The sequence below is a fragment of the Danio aesculapii genome, chromosome 5 (assembly GCF_903798145.1).
Source record: "Danio aesculapii chromosome 5, fDanAes4.1, whole genome shotgun sequence".
In the NCBI taxonomy this organism is placed as follows: Eukaryota; Metazoa; Chordata; class Actinopteri; order Cypriniformes; family Danionidae; genus Danio; species Danio aesculapii.
The window spans coordinates 19,376,722-19,386,866 of NC_079439.1; positions in this window are offsets into that span (position 1 = coordinate 19,376,722).

The following is a 10,145-nucleotide window of genomic DNA, read 5'->3' on the forward strand; positions in this document are numbered from 1 at the left end:
TGTATCCCCATGTACACAAGTTATTGGTATTCGGGCTTTGCTTTCTCCTCTTCGTCTAATTACCCCAGGATGTACCAGTGTGATGGCGCTCCCCGTATCCAATGTGGCTGTTTGCATCTTCCCATCAAGAGAGACTTTTCGGGAGGGGGCCTCGGGAGGGATGGTACGATGTACAACACATCCTGCGAGCCAGGCCGGGGTCGAGTGCACTGGTGGCTCCGTGGGCATCGGCTCATCCAAAGGGCTGGGGACCGCCGGTCTGCTAACTGGTCTTGATGTGCCCTCCACGAGTCGCCATGGTGGATGTGCCTTTCGGGGTGGCAGAGCCGCTCTCTCTCCAGCATCGCGGGCTACAAGAGCCTCAGCCAGCTCCACAGCTTCCACCAAAGCGGCTAAAGATCCCGGATTTCTCATACTGGTGAGTCCGCGTAACCGTCTGGGTAATGCTCGTAACAATTTTTCAACAACCACTTTCTCAGCGACCTGGACGCCGGAGGGGTCCCCCCCTAATAGCCACAGTCGGCCGAGACGTGAAAGCTGGGCAGCTTGGGTGCGCACCGGAGTTTTCTCATCATATGTCCAGATGGCAAATTGCTGGGCTGCACTAATCGCAGAGAGCCCCACTCTGGCCAAAATCTCCTTTTTTAACGCTCCATAATCATCATTCTTTGGGGCTTCTAGGGAATAATATGCTCGTTGAGCTTCACCGGTCAGAAATGGGGCTAATAGCTTCGCCCATTCTTCTTCTGGCCATTTTTCTCTCTCTGCGATTACCTCAAAAGTGTGAAGGTAGGCATCAATATCGTCCAGGTTGCTGAGTTTGGTTAAATGTTGGTGTGCATTTATCTTCACCTCAGGAGGGGTACCCGTCCCGCCGCCTGGAGGAGCTGATGTTCCAGTCTTTCTTGTCTTGCGGCAAGCTGCTCCGAGATTTTCTGCTGTCTAGTTGTGACTTCCGCTAGGTGGCGTATGACCTCCTCCATGGACATGCTGTCTCCGGGAAAGCACCCGAGGAAGAGAGAGAGAGAGCGGATGCCTCGTCTGTAACACACAATGGAACAGTCAGAACAGCAGGGTTTTTTTTTTTTTTTTCACCGGGTAAGTCTGTTTGTGTTTTAATTCCACTCTATTTCTGCCCGCATTCTCCACCAGTTGTGGCGAGTTAGAGGGAAAACACTCACACAGAGGGTTGTAGTACAGACTTTTCCCCGGAGGGTGATTTATTTACATGTATAATGTGCAGTGGATAGTGGTGTAAAGGTGCTCTTCTGGCCAGGAAGCGTGCAGGTGCTCCGGGGATAGAGAGTGGGGCCGTGATGGGTTGGTCGGTGGTTCAGCAAGTTAGCTGCTTGAGTCCGCTGGGAGAGAGAGAGAGACACAGAGGTTAGCTCGGGAGTCATTGGTAGAATGAAGCTCACCCTTGGTTGTCCCGACGCTGCTTATATCGGTGTCCCTTAATGACTCCCAGCTGTGGTTGATCCACTGTGACGAGAAGGCAGCTGGGGTGAATTTGGGACCATGGCGACATTGAATTGGTATACTCGCCACAATATATATATATATATATATATATATATAGACTAATATACATCAATAATTTCTCACAAATGAGATTTGTAAACAAAAAAATTGTAACTCCATCAGCTGAAGGTGTCAAAAATCTTGAGGGTGTTTAAAAAAAAAAAAAAAACTTGTGGCTTTTTAAAGAAATTAATAGATGTATTCAGAAATTCAATAGCATACTCCCTAACATATAAATAATACTCTTGGTGGCCTTATAATTAGCGTTAATGAGTTATATTTAACTTAACATTACTATTTTATGCATAACTTGCATAGTGATATTCATTTATCACATAATCAATATAATTTATATTAAATTATATTAAATTTACATTACAATTTATATTTAAACAAATATGTTTCAGCATCTACAGTAAAATAGTAAGAAACTTTATCGTATCTCAGGCTGCAAGGTTTCTCTGAAAAACAATGCAGATATATGCATGTGCAGCTGGTTAATAAAGAGCTCAGTAATCTGCGTCTTTATGAAAGGTGTTTATTGTGTTTGAACAGGGTTTGAGAATAGCACACTTGGTCTCGTTAGAGAATCTGTAGAGAGTGCTGTATGTTTGAAGAGTGAAGAAAGGCTTAAGGGAAAGGTTGTGTGGAAAGCCCTTTAATGGACATGGTTTGGGTGTTTTGTATGCAAATGGACAACTCTGTTTACTCTTATTCAGAATGCACAAAATTCGCTAACATTACAACAAGCTTAAGGTACTTTAGGTGAATAGGGTAGTGTTTTCTAAAATTGTAGGTTTAAATATGGAATTAAACCATTATTTGAAGGATTAGTTCACAAAAAAAAAGAATTTTTAATTACTCACCCTCACGTTGCTTTAATCCCCAGAGACCTTTCTTCATCTTCGGAACACAAATTAAGATATTTTAGATGAAATCTGAGAGCTCACTCATCCTCCATAAACAGCAATGGTGCCAAGACCTTTTGAAAATAAACCAAACACATTGTCAAAACATTTACTGTAAAAAGTGATTATTTACTTTACTTAAATAGTGAGTAAATTCATTGTCATTGACTTTACTGTAAAAAGTGAGTAAACCTGTTGTAAGTTCTTAAATAATATTTTGTATAATAATGCGCGGTTCATTTACTGAACATTTTTAAGGCAACAGATTTACTTGCTTTTAAAAGGTAAAGGCAATTAATCACTTTTTACAGTGTGTGACTTCAAGGGTTCAACTGTAATTATACGAAGCTCCATGAAGAATTTTATGTGTCAAAAAAAAAAAAAAAATTGTCTATTGCCCAATCCCAATTATATTGTTCTACCTCTTTCCCTCTGCCCTTGAAACAGAGTGTAAAGTGTAAGAGCTTCAAATTTACCCCTAAAAAATGGGACACTAGTACAACACCGGCACATGTCATTACAGTATGTTGTTGCGAGCTCTTACTTCATATGAGACTGACGATGGTGACTGCTGTAGTAATTCCACTTGCGTTATTTTTTTACAATTTATCTTTAGGAAATGACCAAAGGCAAAAGTATCAGGTTATCATAAGAATAATAATGTGGCAATAAGCTTATAACTGTACTGTGTAGGCATGGGACGATAACCGTTTTCAAGGTATACTGCGGTTTGAAAAAGTCAAGGTTTTAATACCGCCAAAATTCTGTAATACCGCTCCTAAGGTATGTGTAAGATTTTTTATTTATTTATTTATTTATTTATTTATTTTATGGTTTTCGCTTTGAAATGTAGATATTTGGACTAGAAACAAGACAACAATTCTAAGTAAGAAAAATCTTTTTTTTTTTTTTTGCATATATCATATAAAATCCACAAAAATACAATAATTAAGTACAATTCTGGTCAGCTATAATTTAGACTCAACATTGCATATCTTGTGATGTGACTATTGCAGATTTGCACATTCTGATATCAATGTGAGACTTTCTAGTAACATTAAATGTTTTGTATTTTATGTTCGTGAATGGTCCACTTAAATATTTAGACAATGTCAGTCTAATTGCTATCAGCATATGTTTAACTTTCAACCAATATAACAAAAAAAAAATTTTAAATAATAATGGCCTTCCTTAGTTTTAACAATCAACATTTAGAGGGCTGCATGAAACAACGTTGTAGACCAATAGTTTAAAACTTTATTGCACAGATATTGAGAAAAGGGAGCATTCAGTTCGACAAACACCCACACGTAAACCCTAATGAGGCAGAACAACAAAAGCAAGCTCTACGTTCAGGAACGGGACTCAGGCGCGTCCCTCATTCTATTTCATCTGCTGCGCCAACAGCACAGCGCTACTTTTACAGGCATCGTCGCATTTTAAAATTGAATCTCTCACTGTGTTTTTTTTTTTGCAGAGTGCTTTCACGTGGATAAAACTCACCACGCAGGTTTTATTCCTCGCTTTTATATGGCTTTATCTATCTTGCCTTAATTAGTTTAAGTAAAAAAGCTTCCTGCTGCAAGCTATTATGGAGCAATAAAGAAGCAATTTATGAGTTTATCAATAAGAAACGTTTAGATTTCCCCATTGAAGGAGAGAAGAAAAGCAAGAATGTGAAACAAAAGGAAGCAAACTGACAGGCGGTTTCTGCTGAGGTGAGCCGCTTCTCACGCTTCATTCACATAGTTCGCTTTTTCAAAATACGTTTAGAGCTACTAAATGTCCACCTGTCCTTCAGGATTGTTGCATGGGTCAGAAATAATTTAAACACTCTTAAAGATGAAAGGCTAAAATTCTTTCTTTGCAATGATGCCATAGAACATGGGTGGCTAAACTTTGTCCTGGAGGGGAGTTTACCATTAAATCCCCGAAGCAGACCTTTCTGAAAATTTCTAATATGCTCAGTAAAAGCTTGATTTGCTGGTGTAGGTGTGTGCAGGTTGGAGCTAAACTCTGCAGCACACCAGCACTTACAGGGGTCCGTTTTTCGTATGTGTATTAATCAATTAGCTGCATTTGGTTTTTGACAATTTTACATGATCCGGGATCGTTTCGTTCCTCAAAACTTATCCGAGACTTGTTGTCATAGCAACAGGTCTGGTAGCTCAAACCTGCTTGGCCGCAGGTTCATTTAATTTAAACAGGATTAGATCAGGTCTTTTCAAGCAAATACTGAACGTATGTAATGTAATGAATGCTGATATTTTCTTACAATAGTAACAGTATAGATTACATACGCTATAGTATATATATATATATATATATGTATGTGTGTGTGTGTGTGTGTGTGTGTATATGTGTGTGTGTGTGTGTGTGTGTGTGTGTGTGTGTATTTATATGTGAAGAGTTTATATATGAAGAGACCATCAAGTGATGGTCTGCTTAAACAATGCACACAGTCGGAGCCGAAAGAAGCCATGATTCGTTCACCTCGAGTCTTCTGATTTTTGAGTCGTTCGTTCATTACGTAGCAGCATGTAAAGAGAGATTAATCAAATCCGAAGACTCGAGAAATGAACGAATCAAATGTCTTTCACGCGATGAACGAACAACTTAAACCCGATAGAAGACTCGAAAAAGGAACTAATCTTCTGCTCCCCCTGCACAATTGTGCGTCTGTGCAAATGAACGAATCACTCCGAAAGGACTCGACGCTCTCCAGTCATATAAAAGATTCGTTTAAAATGAACAAAACGCTTAAGAACGACCCCTCGCTAGATCACAGCTGATTCATGATAGACACGATGGAGAAAACTCTGCAGGCACGCGCACGTGTCTGTATCCAGAAGTATCGCTATAAAACAGCCGAAAGGAGAGGAAAAGTCACGCCAGCAGGTCAAATGGGTCACAGTGAGTGAGAAAGAGAGAGAAATTAAGTTTACTTTCATTCTCTCAATCGCAGTGAAATAGAGTCTTCTGCTGTAAGTGTCAGTGAAAGACTGATCTAGCAAACAGTTTCTGTGTTTTTAAGTAGTTGGAGTGTTGTAAATACTCGCGCTCAGCCGCTCGCCGCCCTCGCCATAGTCAGCTATAGCGCATATGAGATAAATGACATTAATACATAATAACCGGTTATGATTATTACTGAACCGATACCGAATTGCCTGCATATGCATGACGGTGCACCGAAGAAACAATTAATTTTGACATTTATGTAAATTTAAAGTAGAATGTTTTTTTAACAGTCCCGATATGTTTATCTTGTCCTTTTGCAAAACTCCTGTCATTTCACTTCTACAAATTAGATTTTTTTTAAACCGAAAGCAGTGCCCGTCAGTTGTTGTTTTTCCATTGGATACACTTTTGTGAATGTTTTATTTTATGTGTATAGTCTTTAATGTGCTTTTTAATAATTTTATTCTATTCAAAGCAGCACTCAGATGTGAATTTATCCTCAAATTTTTTCAACACATTTCTAAACATAGTTTTAATAACTCATTTCTAATAACTGATTTATTTTATCTTTGCCATGATGCCAGTAAATAATATTTGACTAGATATTTTTCAAGACACTTCTATACAGCTTAAAGTGAATTTTAAAGGGTAAACTAGGCAAGATAGGGTAATTAGGCAAGATATTGTATAACGATGGTTTGTTTGACAGTAGAAAAATAATAGCTTAAAGGGGCTAATAATATTGACCTTAAAATTGTTCATAAAAAGTAAAAACAAATAAGATTTTCTCCAGAAGATAAAATATTATCACACATACTGTGAAAATTTCCTTGCTCTGTTAAACATAATTTAGGAAATATTTAAAAAAGAAAAAAATTCAGAGGGGGGCTAATATTCTGACTTTAACTGTGTTTTATATATATATATATGGTTAGAACGTGGGTTAGGTTTTAGTTGTATGTAATTATGCATAATTAGTTGCATTTACTACAGTAAGTACAAAGAAGACATTCAAATAGAGTGCTAGAGAGTATTCTCAGCCTAAAATACTCTCTAAATGCCTCTGATTCTGAATGCCTCAGAAACAGAACAAAAGAAAGAAATATATGTTGCCACATACAGTACTGACACTTTTAATTCACTTTCACATTTGCAACAGCCAGAGTAGATTTAATGCTTTCCACCCCCTTACCTTTAATCTGTAGCACACTTTTGCCCCAAGACTCTGTTCATTTCCAACCTTAATGGCCACTCGAGCCCAGAGATTAAAAAACCTTACATCTGTGAGGGCAAGTCAGTGTAACGGCGCGGAAGTGGATGCGACCTGCTGTGTGGCTTTGCATGAGAAATAATCTAATAGTGTGGCTGTATCCCAAACACTCGAAAACAAAAAAAAAATAAAAACGCCTCGCTCGCATGAGCATTCAGCAAGCCATGGAAAAGTCATTTCCACACTGGCTGCGCAGCCGGGGAGGATCGGCCCTGTTAATCTGTTTCAGATCCTTTACAGAACCGCATCTTAGAGAGCAGGAGCGAGCGAGGGAAAACACTACATCTGAGTAATCCGCATTTGAAACAAGCTATACATCACACAGATGGGAAAACAGGGTGAAAAAAGGAGAGGAAAAGAATGTGGCACGGATGGTGGGCAGAACTAACCGTTAGCTTCCTCTCATCTTCTTTTTGCCATGGGAAAGCAAAGTATCTGCTCTATTTCTGTCCAAGAATCTACGATGAAAAACAAAGTCCTGTGCTTATTAAGACATCATTTGTCTTATTTTATTGGCCTGTTATAATGAGGGGGGAAGTGTGTGGGTGGTTATGCGGTGTCCTGCCCCTTGTGTAGGACACCATCTATCTTAGCACAAAGCATCCAGCTCAGTTGCTCTGAATCTCCACGTATATGTGATTACAATATTTGTGCGATTAATCACAGCGATGTGACATTGTGTCTCAACCCCACGTTGCTGTCGAGATTGTGGTGACCGATTTTTAAATAAGCTTTGCGCAGTGGAACCGAGATCACTATGGATTTTATTGGCTGAACGTGGGGGAAGAATCCAGCGTCCTGCATTTCAAAAGCCTCACGTGTGTGGCAACACTTCCTAAATGACTAGCACTGAAATGTCACTGGAGTGCTCAAATTTAAATGGCTCTAAAACTCCCCTATGAATACCAGGAACATGCTCTATAAAAGACGATGTTGCGGAACTAAAGAAAGGTCAGGTGGTCTAGTTTAGTGAAATGTGAATTAGTAGCAAGTAAAACCTAAGCAGATATCCAACATTATATATTGTCTTTCTTTTTCTTTTTGTTTTCTATTTGTAAGTAAATCAAACATTCTGTGAGAAGTTATACAATATCCAATCAATTAATATTAGATGGTTGATGTTTAATATACAGCTGTAGGATGCGTATCTGATGCATTTATTTTATTTGTCAATTTGTTTTGTCTTGTTGGAAGAAGAAAATTAAAAAATCATCTAAAAGTCTCAGAACATTGACTTTTTGGAGCACACACTTGACCGATTACAGGGTTAGTCATTGAAAGCTGTCATGAAATAAATCTATTTCCCTTTTGGTGCTTTTGCACTTTTTATACACTCTCTATACTTTCAAAAATATCTGTGAATTAGCAGTTTTCTCTAATTCATGTGCTTCTGTGTTATTTTGTGATTCATGTTTCTCTTAATAAAGTTAATAAAGACTTTTGTTGATATTTTTGAATAGCTTAAAATGATATATTGTCTCTATTGGTGTTATAAATTACAGAGGAAAAACCTGGTATTTAATTGCCAGTACATTTAGTTTATTTTCTGGACCTTATTGACTACAGTATACTGTTCCAAACTACTAAAATGTCAAAAAATGTCACTTTTTGGCAAAGCAGCAAAAATGAAGGTCCCATAATGCAATTAATACAGAAACTGTTAATTAACCGATAAGCTTTACCTTGTAGCTTTACTCAGATTCATGTTATTCATCTTTAGTACCTTAAAAATTACAACACTGAATAATATTATGATTACATTTAAAGTTATGCTTCAGGTGTATAATCTGAACTTAAATTTTCATTAACTGATTACTGCTATCATTTTATGTGGAAAAAGGAGTCTGAATGCCCAATATAAAATCAACTTCACTGCACTCAATTCTGGATAAAGAGTTACAGCACAAACAGTCAGTATTTCGGCACAGAATTTTGGTTAAACTTTGTAACTTATTCAGATGTTATTCATACACAAACAGCTATGTAAAAAACGTGAATACCATATGTACGGTGGCTGAGAGAGCTTAATGTGCTGCAATTTAAAAAGAAACACATGCAATTACAGAAAGTGCCAGCTAACTGACAAAAGATCTTTACCTGTTTGACATCACATTTGCTGCAAATACTCACAACGCAAACACATATACATATATATACATATATATACATATATATATATATATATATACACAGTACATACACACACACACATATACATATATATATATTTGGGCAAACTTAATATTGGTGTCCCTACATCATTATAGCAGATTTTTCATTGTTAACCAAAAAAATTGAATAAATGTTTCAGTTTTATATTACAAAGGAATCACAAATATGTTAAACAGCACAAGTGTTTTCACACTAAAACTAAGAAGAAAACGAGTTTGGAACAAGTGAAGGGAGAGTAAATAAAAACAGAATTAACATTTTTGAATGAAATATCCTTTGAAAGTATTTTTAGCACAATGTGTTTTACTGTATTTGATCGTAATTGAGATAGAAAAATCATGTTTTTCAGCAGGGAGTTATTCAAGGAGATCAAATTCTCACCAAAAATGAAAATACAATCATCATGTACTTCCTTCTTCTGCTAAACAAACAAGAAGACATTTTAAAGAATATGGGAAACTTAACAGCCTCAGCTTCCAATGAACTTCTATTGAATTTTCTTTATAATGAAAATCAATGAAGTTCAGTAACAGAATACAAAAAAGAGGCATTGAATTAATAATGAGGAACAGAATTAAAGCACACAATACTCACATCGACTTCCAGTTTTGTATGTGTGTGTGTGTGTGTGTTTCAACAGTGATTAATCTTTTAGTTACTTAGGTTTTTCTCTCAGCAATTATTGATACAGCTAAAGTCTTATTAGCCCTCTTGAATTATTAGCCTACCTGTATATTTTTCTCCAATTTAACAGAAATAAAAGTTTAACAGACATAAAAAAAAAAATCAACACATTTCTAAAATAATTTAAGATTTCTTCTATCTTTGCCATGATGACAGTAGGGTTGGGCGATAAGGGCAAAAAATCATATCTCTGTACTTTTAGGAGGAATGATGGTATACAATATATATCCGGTATTTTCCCATATATGGTTACTCGAGAGTTAAAGCCTTTATTAAAACTTTAGTGGACAGTTTTTGAGCAAAATATAACTCAAACACAGGTTATTATCATCCCTGTTATTATCATCATCATAATTATCATTCTTATATTGTTATTTGTTGAAAAAGTAGCTAACAGTGAGATATTACAACAGAAAAAGAAATGCTTGGTAGACAAATGCATGTTTTTTTTTTTTATTTAACTTCTTTTTTAAGTTTTATTAATTGTTTAAACCACCAACCGTTTGTACACAAGGCATTAAAATAAATTAAAATCAATTAAACAGAATAATTAAATACAATGATTTTAATATTATCGGAATTGAAGTCAATATGAAATAACAGACCAGAACGCAGCGCGTGTTATAACGTAA